We start from the raw sequence: 12,213 nt of genomic DNA on the forward strand, positions 1-12,213 counted from the left end.
TGTTACACAAAGAAAGAAACCCTCAAAATTTCTTTCCTTCATTTATGCATAAATGGATGTTTCAGTGATCGATTGGTTGATACTTGTTGCCAGTAAAAATGTTGGAGCTCCACAGGAAAAAGTTTCGCAAGAAAGTGCGAAGCATGTCTTGTGTTTCTAGACAACTTAAAAAAATTGGGTTTTCCTGCATTTTATGAATAGCAGTAGGATCCAGCAAAATAATAGTGAGCAGTCACATCAATGCCCAAAACAGAAAAAAAATGAAGGCTGTAAATCTCCATTTCCTTCAAGCCTCACAGTTTTTCCTTTGGAATCCTGATTTACAGCGGTTGTTTGCGTGCGCTCGCGGTTAGCAATCATGCGAGTCGCCTAAGAATGAGAGCACGTTGACCTTTATTCATTATGCCAAGGTCAACACACCGGGCCCGAGTATAGCTCACGTGTTTGGAGAGCCGCACCCATTCTATGGCAAAACCACGGCCCGTTTTACACTGCGCCCCCGTGTCGGGAGCGCTGCAGCCTTCACAACGCCCTTCAAAGGAAGCCACGAAGGCACGCGGAGAGTAAACACGAACGGGAAGACGCGCACGCCACCGACGTCGATATGGACGTGGTGCCGGTGATGCAGTGATCCATTTATGGTCGACGCGCGTCCCTTTCACGAGCTCCGCAGAATGTGCACACAGCGTATCCGGCTCGCGTGCCCGGCGCTGTTGTACATGTATGGCCCAGAGACAAGCAAACGGGACCACCACCACCACCGTGCGCGTGCTGAATGTGCTTCGAGCGGCTTTAGATAAACAAACCGCTGTGACGACAAACACGAGGTGGGAGAGCTAATAGATGCCCAGCGCCGGCTTCCGAGTTTATGGTGGTTCACTATCCTCGGATCCGTTCCTGCAACTGACCATGGCCACAAACTGGAACCGCCGGGAACCATGGGTTTTTGCCTCTAAACCTGAGCTTAGGCGCTATGCGAGATGGTCCGAGCTTGGAGAAACTCAAAAGCTCTGGTGACACCACCTTTTGAATGAGCCAGCAGTAGGAAAAGGTGAAATTCACTCCTCCGCGCGTTGCATTTCATTGGTTACGATAGAATATGGCATCGCGTCAAGGATGGTGGCCAAAGTTGGGTGTTGTTTTCAAGCCAGAAGCATCTCCTTTCATTTGTTGGCTGAGTGCAGAAGCGCATGCAATAAAGGTGTCAGAAACGTTTCCTGGTGATATATTTTTTTGTTTCATGGGCTGTTTAGATACATTTTGAAGCTCTCATGCATGCACTATATGCCTTCTTTAGAATAACTAGCATGGTGGCCTTTGAGATTAGTTCCTGCCGAGTGCCTTACAACATTGCAACCACAGTTAATACCGAGGTTACGTTTTAATAATCATGGTGAGCCTGTAAGTTCTAGCATGTTGCTTGGCAGGTGCGCGCTCTCTTCGCTGTCTTCATCGTCTGTTAGCACCCGAGCACGTGTTGCCAGCAAATGAACTATTTGGCTGGGTTGATGTACTTGGATAGTTAGGCCAGACATGCTATGATCAAGATAATTAATCCAAGTCGTGGTAAGACTGAGGTAATTACGCCACATCTGAAAAAGCTATGCGCTGTGACGTGGTGTCTGAGTCTTTGCGCTGTTAGCCACAATGAAGACTATGCTAATGAATCCAGGTAAAGCTAGCACCGTGCTAACTATAAAGCGTACTAGTGGACGTGCTAAGTAAACTATCCTAATTAATGCGACGTTAAAGATAAACACGGTGAGCAAAACTATGCTACTTAGACATTACTGATATGATGATAATTAGGATCGGGCTAATAGGGGTTACGTTAAATAGTTCCTACTAATCATGACTTTGCTGCTTGTATACAAAATAATTATTGTCGTCTTAAAAAAAAGATAGCAATCAATACGAAACTCTGCAGTGTTATGTTCATTGAGTAATTAGTGTAGTCAAAGTTAAGGCAGAGCAGATGCGGTCTTCATTTCGAAGCAGATGAGTAGACGACTGGCTTAAAAAGCTGGAAGGAGCTAGGTTATCATAAGCTCCTCTGTGGCTCGAGCCTTGTACAAGTATATAGTGCAAGCTGACCAAAACCCTGCCGTGGTGGTCTAGTGATTAAGGTACTCGCATGTTGACCCGCAGGTCGGGGGATCGAATCTCGGCAGCGGGGGCTACAGTTTCGACGGAGGCGAAAATGCTGTATGCGTGTGTGTTCGGATTTAGGTTCACATTAAAGAACCCCAAGTGGTCGAAATTTCTGGAGCCCTGTACCACGGCGCATATCATAATCATATGGTGGCTTCAGGACGTTAAACCCCTAATATCAAAGTAATCTGACCAAACATTTTATTATGTAAAGAAGCTGGTGCTCAGCATCCACCGCATGAAACGCTTGAGAGTCACATCTGCGTTATGACACTCACGAGTTGAACTGGGGCCTTCTCAACATCATCAAGCTTGTATCTGAGTTCATGCGTTCATCAGTTTGACTGACAGACGCCCACGGCGAAGATTGGGTCCGCGCCCCACATTTGTTCTTGACGCACAGCAGGGCTCACGCCGCAACGCCAGCGAGTGGGAAGATTCATCTATCAGCCTTATTGCGCAGGCTGTGCACCCAGGCACGCAGAAGTAAAAGTTATATCAGTGGCTACGGGGTCTCGCATTCCATTTCACCGCGGTCCCGACGTATCCACTCACAGCCGCTTCGCCGCCTCGATGCGAGCGCCCGTAGTGACAATCTGTTCTCACATTAATCTGCAATATTTGATATAGGTGAAACGAGTAGCACGTGAGTGCTGCGTGTGCACCCCTGATGCCTTCGAGAGTGAAAATTTTCATGCGGCAGGTCTAACGAAAGAATTTGCTCGAAAGAGGACAAACGTGCACGAACATGCCTGTGGAAGGAGTGTGTTGAATTATCAAAAAGAAAGCGCGACAAACACGCTGATGTCACTGCACTGGTAAAATGTTGACTGAGTGGCGACACTGACGTGTTCTTGCATGATGTTTCTTTGATAACCACCGCAATGCCCCTTGTGTGTTTCTGACGCCACGCGCATTATTGTAGTCATTTTTATCAGCGTTGCTGTCACGTGCTGCGCACTGTCTTCATGCCATGGCTGCCGGTGAGCGAACGCGGAGAAAACTCGTCTGTTCGAGAAGCTCGGGCCATCTTGCATAGCACCCCTGCGGTTGTATTCAGCGCATGTGGGCATATTGGTGACAATGTCGACTGATAAGAACAAGCGCTTGATTGATTGATATGTGGGGTTTAACGTCCCAAAACCACCATATGATTATGAGAGACGCCGTAGTGGAGGGCTCCGGAAATTTCGGCCACCTGGGGTTCTTTAACGTGCACCCAAATCTGAGCACACGGGCCTACAACATTTCCGCCTCCATCGGAAATGCAGCCGCCGCAGCCGGGAATTGAACCAGCGACCTGTGGGTCAGCAGCCGAGTACCTTAGCCACTAGACCACCACGGCGGGGCAAGAACAAGCGCTTCGATCGCACTTGGAAGAACATGATCTCGTTTTGCATTGAAGGAATCATTCAGGCTTGTATCCGACAAAAGAAAAAGCACAATATTAATTTTATTATGTAAGTAGGTAAAAAGCACCAGGCGTTGTCATTGGATGGTGAAACAGTGCACGTACTACCTCGCACTAAAAAAATATATGACGATGCAGTGAGCGGTCTGTGGTAGGAGACAATGTAGTGTTGCCATGTATTGTATGTTATGCAGACCTGCTCTTTGAAACCAAGCACCACTGTCTTGACTCGAGACAAAAACAACTCTAAACAATTGACTTGGGCACATGAACAAAAGAAAACATAAAAACATAGAACACAATTATTATATATACTCGAATGTAACCTGAGGTCTTTTTCTATATTTTCGCGAACTAAACTTGGTCAAGCCTCGAGTCACAATAAAATACCAAAGTAACCATTTTTTTATTCTTGAGAGATTCAAAACGGACTCCTATCGTTACAACCGAGAAAATATGCTAATAATGAGGAATACAGTAAATTCTGTATAAAAAAGAGAGTGAAGACACTGGCGTGGGCGTGTGAGTACAGAAGGAAGAAATTTATTTTAAAATATAGAGGGAGATGTACAAACAGCTGCAGCCAGAATAGTAGCACAGCGACAACACGAGGGCTATCGCAATTTTCATCACCTTTCTGGCGCATGCTTTTTCTTACCGTGTATCAATATAAAGTAAAAAGTCAAGACAACAGGAGAAATAATCAAATAACACAACACAAAAAAGTGCAAGGAAAATAATAACTACAATCGCGTACTATAGCACCAGCGCAAAGTTTTTTAAAAGACAAAGGAAAAAAATTATAAACCATTTGTCCTAAGGAAACCTTGATGGAATGCGAAGCAGCAACGGTGCACACGGCGTTGACCCGGTTGACACAGGCGTCGACACGGGTGCTGAAAGAGTGGTTTGAAGTGAAACTCGGTGTAGTGTTCACTCGAGTCAACGTTTGTTTGAAACGCAAAGACACAGTAGGTGGTTTAGTTTTTGTTAGTTTCATCGCAGGAAGACTCTTCGCTTGATGTGTGCTCGAACGTTGCGAGTGGTGGAGATGGTGAAGCGAGCGAGATGACACGCGGCGAGTGGCAACAGGCTAGGAAGAAAGTACGTCAACGCGTGCATGGTGCGAGGAAAGGAATAACCTACTTGGCACCGCCCCAACGCCTGTGGCCAGGAGAGCGTGGTGTGTACGGAGGGGCAGCGTTACACAGGCTAGTCAAAGAGCTGCTTCGCATCTAAAGTGTACAGTAAGCGACACTAAGCTAGACGAGTGCAGATTTCGGAGAATAACAGTAACTTCGAGCTATGAAAGAAGAAAAAAGAATTTCGGCGGATCCCACGTCCTTCGGGAATTGGTGGTATGCGAAGCATGCGGAGGGAAGGAGACTGTGTTGTAATTTGTTTACTGAGGAAAGCGCTACGAAATGACGTAAAAGCTACGCACAAATGTTGCACGTACAGTGATATGTTAAACAGATGCAGTTTACTGCTGCGTAACGATGCCAACAGCAACATGGGTATCAGCAACACCTCATGCGGTGTGCTAATATGTAGAGCTTGTGTGAGCAAGGATGGTGGCCCAGCCTACTTCTAGATAAGTGAGGCTTCAGTTGATAGAGCTTCACTACAATTGTCTTTAACACCACGTGACGGCTGTATGATAGGAGTACGTATGTGCTGTTTATAATATTGGATAGCCAGCACTGCAACCACAATTGACGTTTCAAGGACGTTACGGTCTTCTTGAAAAACAGTCGAGACCAGGCGTGGCTCTGTGGTAGAATACTTGATTGTCACGCAGAATGCTGGGGTTACATTCCTGCTGGGACCATGATATTGAATCTATGCGTTCAATATGGTTATACGCTGACAATGCCAGCCTTTAGGAGCGAAGCTCCTTAGGGTCGACCTAGTTGGCGTTCATCGCGGCGCACAAAATCCACACCGAAACTGAATACCTGCACAACGAAAAACGAAAACATATCTCGAAACAGCCAACTATGTGTCATCAACTGTAGGACAGCACAATACATGATCACCCACGCCTTCCATCTGTTCATCCGTTTCTGCATCTGCCTGCCCATCCATCCATTTGTCAATCCATCCGCCCGTCCACACAACCGTGCATGCGTCCACTGACCTGTCCGTCTGTCCATGCGTCCGTCATTTATACTCATCAGCGACTTCAACGTAGACATTAGGAGGTTAAGACTTATATATACAAGGTGCCCCAGCTATATTTAGCCAAAGTTTAAAATATGCAGACGCACTCAACTACGACGCGACTAAATGCATGTTGCTTACCGTTGCTTGGAGTTAGTCAAGACAATTTTTTGTGCACTAAATAATTGTTCAATTACATCTGTTTATTTAACAGACGTTTGAAGGAACGTTGATGAATAAAAATTTCAACGAGAAAGTTGTAGATCGGTTTGCAACATGTCGGATGAGAATATTTCTAACTTTCCCGTGTGCTCAGATTTGGGTGCACGTTAAAGAACCCCAGGTGGTCTAAATTTCCGGAGCCCTCCACTACGGCGTCTCTCATAATCATATAGTGGTTTTGGGACGTTAAACCCCACATATCAATCAATCAATATTTCTAACTTTACACGTTTTAATTATTAGTGTTTTTCTGCTACCTACGAATGCCTGCAAAGTAGACAACAAAATACCACATGACAAAGCCACTGGCGCGTCCACTTGCGCCGTGATGCTGGTGCTCTCTATAACGTTCCGCCTACGAACGATACGCTTCCCTCGCGCTGGTTCATGATAGCGATAAGCTGACACAGCGGTTATCGCTTTTGTGGCCGATAGCAAAACGTGTTCATCTCAAAGTCACCACCATCGCTGCGGCCCTGTCGAGACAGCACATTTAGGCAAATGGCTATATGGTCATTCGTACTCAGACCGTTAGAGAGCACTAGAGTCGTCGTGTGCACTGGTGTGTGTGAGCGGGTTCGTCACGTGGTATTTTTTGTATTTTGCGGGAATTTGTAGTTAGCAGAAGCACGCCAAAGAGTTACAAATATAAATTTCAAAACGGTCTAATTGGACGTTTTGCAAACCGATCTACAACTTTCTCATTGAAACTTCTTATCCATCTTTGTTCTTTCGAAAGCTCGTTGATTAAACAAATCTAATTAAACAATATTTTATAACACAAAAAATAGTCTGACTCCAGGCAGCGGTCAGCAACATGCACTTGGTCGCGTCGTATTTGTGTGTGTCGGCATATTTTAAAACTCTGGCTAAAGATAGTTGGGGCACCCTGTATAGCGTCACTCACTCGTCCCTATTCACTTCACAAAAATGCAGTGATTTTTATTGAACGTTGTCGAATTAAAATCACCAATATCTCTTCGCGCCATTCTTAGGTTGATACAAACTGTCAAACATCCTCAGTGCTTTGATGTTAACTGTAGTTGACATGAACTCGACGGGACTGCTGTATCGTAGGAGTACATATGTAATGTTTAAAAAAATGGATAGCCATCACTGTATCTTTGATTGGCGCTTCGTAAGCATTACGATTTATTGGAAAAAGAGTTGCAAAACCTTGCATGGCTCTGCCCTGGTAGCCACTCACAATTGTGGGGTATTATTCCTGCTGGGGCCCTGACATATTTTTACAATGGTAGGGCCAACGCAACGGATGTCAGCTTTTTCTAAGCGTCCTCGAGTTAAAATTACCCCCGTGTGTTCTAACCACTCCTGGGTAAATATGAAGTGTCGGTGACATGTGGCACATACCCGGATACCAGTGGCACATACCCACCTGCGGGTATGTGCCACTGTCTCGCGGAAAGTGTTTGACGACGTACGCGACGGAACATGACATTATTCATGTCTTGGCTAGCGAGTCGTATTGGTCTAATCATGTTACCCTCCCATACTAATTTTGGTTTACTCCAAGTTAAGGGGGTGACCACGAGAGCACCCAGATGTAGGCGGCTAAATAGAGAGATACTAAATGGATGCCAAAAGTGCTTGGAGTACGCAAAGAAATGTTTCACATTTAAAACTTGACCTAAGCTGCACCCTGCGTGAAATCTGCCCTAACAGCGGCTCTGCTGTGTTTCATTTGCGATATTCGGTGACTTTCTGTGTTGTTTAGTGCTATTGTGCAAGTGTCAGTGATTACATTGATTCTAGAGTATAGATGCACGGTAAAGGACGCTGGCAACAACGTGACACATCTGTTCCTGCTACCGTGACTTTCGGCCCTATTTGCTGTCGAGCCACCTTTTCCTGTTTCACTGTGCTGCGACCGCTTCGACAATGACCGAGGCTTTTACGCCATGTATGAGCGCATGTTGGGGTCGGAGCCTGACATGTAACGCGGACATTTATTTGTCCTCAAGCCAAGCCCTAGTACGGCTCCACCGTTGAAATATATTGATAAAAAATGAGTATTATAAAGACCTCATCTTGTTGTTAATTCAGTTTTGGGCGATGCAGGCTGGAAGAAGAAAGAGTCTATGCCCTCCGCATACCTTAAGCGGAATCCCAAAAGAAGTAGAACACGGCCATTCAGAGTGGGCGAAGAAGCTTGAAAAGTTATAGTGGATGAGCTATATTTCGCCGGCCGTGAAGTAGTGCATGGCTAAGACAATAATTAACAATACGAGTTCTTCGGACATTTCCAGCGGAGATATAGTCATATAAGGAGTGTTTCAAGAAATGTGTCCACTATTTTCAATAATTACTGAAAGAAGGTATCTGCGTGGTACTTGCGGCTTTGCTTTCCTCTGGCAGAATGCATCTTCAGATGAGTACAAACATTGATTATGGCAGTAATTATAGAAATTAACACAATTAACTTTTTAACCAGTGGCAATAGCCGGTTGAGTCAAATGAGTGAATTCAATCTCTTCCTACGAATAGTCTATAGCCACTTTGAAATTTTCAAAAAGAGCCATTGATAATCACCGTGGAGCGAGGCAATGAGTCTAATTTAGCTAGAAAAGCCAAAACAGACGCACCAAACAGCGCATCTACCATTCACTTCGACAACGCCCTCAGTGACGAAACTGTTTGCTTCGCATTTGGGGAGAAGAATAAGCGAGCGTCGATGAGCCGCCTCGAAGCGAAGTGTCTAAATTGAGAGTTGATAACGGCGAAGGAGACAGTGTTGTCATGGAGGGCGTTGTTGAAGTGAATGATAGATGCGCTGTTTGGTGCGTCTGTTTTGGTTTCTCCAGCTAAATTAGGCTCATTGCCTCACTCCGCGGTGATTTGCAGTAGCCGCTTTTCCAAAACTTCAAAGTGGCTATGGACTATTCGCAGGAAGGGCTTGAATTCGCCCACTTGACTAGACCGGCTATAACGCAATTAACGTTCCAACCAGTGGTTAATGTTTATAATTACTACCGCAATGGATGTTTGTATGCATCTGAAGATGTCTTCTGCTACAGGAAAGGCAACGCCACAAGTAGGACGCAGATACTTCTTTTCTGTGGTTTTTAAAGAATATTGGACACATTTCTTGAAATACCCTGTATATTAAGAAATTTTCTCTGAACCCACCAATTAGTGTTACCACTGAATTTATAAATACCATACGAGATCTTAGACGCATGTTCAAATAGGGAAAGTCATATTCTGCAAATATAGCCGCGAGAACGAGGAGCACGCATAGCAACCCGTGCTTTGTGAACAGAAATGGGTAATGTTGTGTCAAAGAGAACACCGAAATCATTCATCTCGCAAAGCTAACGTAACGACATGTTTATTAACAGAGTATGAAAATGACACGCTAGAAATTTTGTGCGTCATACTCATGCCTTTGGTATTAGCAGGATTTACGTAGTGGTACTCTTGAACCATTGATTGATATATGTGGTTTAACGCCCCAAAACCACCATATAGTTAAGAGAGACGCCGTAGTGGAGATCTCCGGAAAATTTTGACCACCTGGGGTTCTTTAACGTGCACCCAAATCTGAGCACACGGGCCTACAACATTTCCGCCTTTATCGGAAATGCTGCCGCCGCAGCCGGGATTCAATCCCGCGACCTGCGGGTCAGCAGCCGAGTACCTTATCCACTAGATACTCTTGAACCATTCAGAAAAAGAAAGGAAATATGAATGCAGTATTCGGCAGGTGTTAACAAAGGGCATTTCATTAAAAGGGGTACCTAATATGCTACTACTACTACAACTACTACTGCTACTACTACTACTGCTACTACTACTAGTACTACGACTAAAAATAACAATGATATTATATTACTAACAGTATTCTTAAAATTGTTGTTATTTACATGTATTGGAGCCTAGGTTCCTTAATAAGTCAGAGTTTTAAGTTTTCTGTTTTGTGTAGTGTTAACAAACGCTTAAAAACTCTTTTTATAGAAGTCCCCATCCATCAAGGGAGGGTTGACTGCCTCTAACTGGGTTCTTTTTTCCAACAGGAACTTTTATTGGATTGGATGGAACCCAATTGCTTTTAACATAACAAGTATATCCCGTTGTAAAGGTCCATAACCTAGTTTTTGTAAGCTTAGTTTATCTTTTTCTAGCTCTAAATATGGCATTATTAGGTACCTGTTTGCAACTGGTATATTTTTGTGTTTCGCGGGCGTCTGCAGTATTCAGAAAAACCCTATAAGAAAGTGAGAAAGAAAAAGAAAATGTTTTACAGAGAGGCAGAGAGGTTGGACTGAGCGACAGCTCTGGCCTGCTACTCTACACCAGAGGAGAGAACGGGGAAGGAAGAAGAGTAGCAGATAACGATGATGAGTCTGATTGAACGTTTTGTAAACCGTTCTATTACTTTTCAATACGAATTCTTCGCCAAACTTTGTTGACGGTTATTAAGAAGATGGTTAAATATACTTGCTTCGTTTTAATCAGTTAAGCAGAAGAAGGTCGCCTCAGAGTGGGTCAACATATTTTTAATTCTGGCTAACATTAGCTGGAACACACTGTACAAAACGATAGTTTATGTTCGATAACTCTAAGAAGAATACAGTATGTGGGATTTCTGTCGGGTACACTGACTTGTGTACCCGACAGAAATCTAACGTAACGTATGACTAACGAAACGTATAACGTATATGGGAGAGGTACACTAACTCTCTGGTTGGTCCCACGACTTTCACAAGAGAGTGTAATCACCCTCGAAGAGAGTTGTTATGTGTCTTTAAAGTCACAGCAAGCCGCTACACACACAAAAAAGAGTCAAATGGTTCCTTTTTTTAGCGTTCTTAGTGAGACAGCTTTCTCTTTTTTTTTTCAAGAATAAATGCCTTCATTATTTGCAGATGCTTACGAAGGGAATCGTCGTGGAGGAGCATGGAATATAAGAACACATCACCACACATTATCGCAGAACGCATAAAGTCTCGTAGTGCTTCATGCGCGCGCACCAAGGCTGAATACTACAAACGCTTCGGGTGCAGCCATTTGCATCACGGTTCTGCACTCCGCCTCTCGCATCGGGAAAGAAGGCGTGCACTTCCTTTGGGTGGCCGGCGCTACAGGTCAATGCATGTGGGAACAATGCAGTGAGCATCCCCACCCGGGTGTGTGTGCGCGCACGCGCAAACATTGACGAAGCCTGCGGAAATGACCATGAACGCGTCGCGCAGGTAAACTCAAGCACGCACCTATGCACAGCGGATGTGAAGCCATGCGCTGCATAGAAATGCACACAAAGCCCGTCATATATAGTCCATTAAGGTTTTCTTCCTGTTCGAAGTTTTCGCCGTTGTGTGCGCAAATTTCGAGGAGTAAAATATGGACCTGTGTGGCCGCTTACTGTATGCATATATACAAGGCCAACTGCCTCACGTACGACGCTAACGATCATTCTGTTTCGTATGTGCTTCCTCTCTCTCGTAGTGCAGCCTCGAGACTGTAATAAATGACAAGAAAGCGAGCGTTTGTAAAAAAATTCAAATCTTTCATCAAATACATTGCCCTACGGAGTTCTCAGGAAAAAGCAGACTTGTAGAATAGGGGGCCGATGCGGAGCTATTGCGTGATGGTGTTTAGCGCCAGCCATTGGCTAATTATAGTGACTGTCACCATACTACGTCAGAAGAATATACTTGTATAAGAGCACGTCTCTCGGTGACCATATTTATGTGACAGACACTCACGTAGTGACATGACGGTGTTAAGATTACGCAATGTCGCAGGTGTTTTCAGAATGTGTCAAATTATTTGAAGCAACTTCCCCGAGCCTTTTTTTCCGGATTCTCTGCTTCATTACGTACGTACGTACGTACGTACGTACATACATACATACATACATACATACATACATACATACATACATACATACATACATACATACATACATATATACATACATACGTACGTACATACATACCTACCTACCTACATACATACATACATACATACATACATACATACATACATACAAATCGCAGATTAATGTATGTAGAACCAATTCACCATAGACCGTATGCTGTGCGACAAATTACCAAAGGACGTTGCCGAGTGCGGATTCATTGACTGCAGCGCTAGCCCCGTGAATTGTCAAAATAATGATTATTTGCGTATTTAGAACAAAATGTTGGTTTCTGCGTCAGAAATAAATGAATTCGCTTTTATATTTGCCTTTTCTAAAAAAACTATTTCGATTGAGTAAGCACACTACCTCAAAGTGGAACAAT

The sequence above is a fragment of the Rhipicephalus microplus genome, chromosome X (genome assembly GCF_043290135.1).
Source record: "Rhipicephalus microplus isolate Deutch F79 chromosome X, USDA_Rmic, whole genome shotgun sequence".
Lineage (NCBI taxonomy): Eukaryota > Metazoa > Arthropoda > Arachnida > Ixodida > Ixodidae > Rhipicephalus > Rhipicephalus microplus.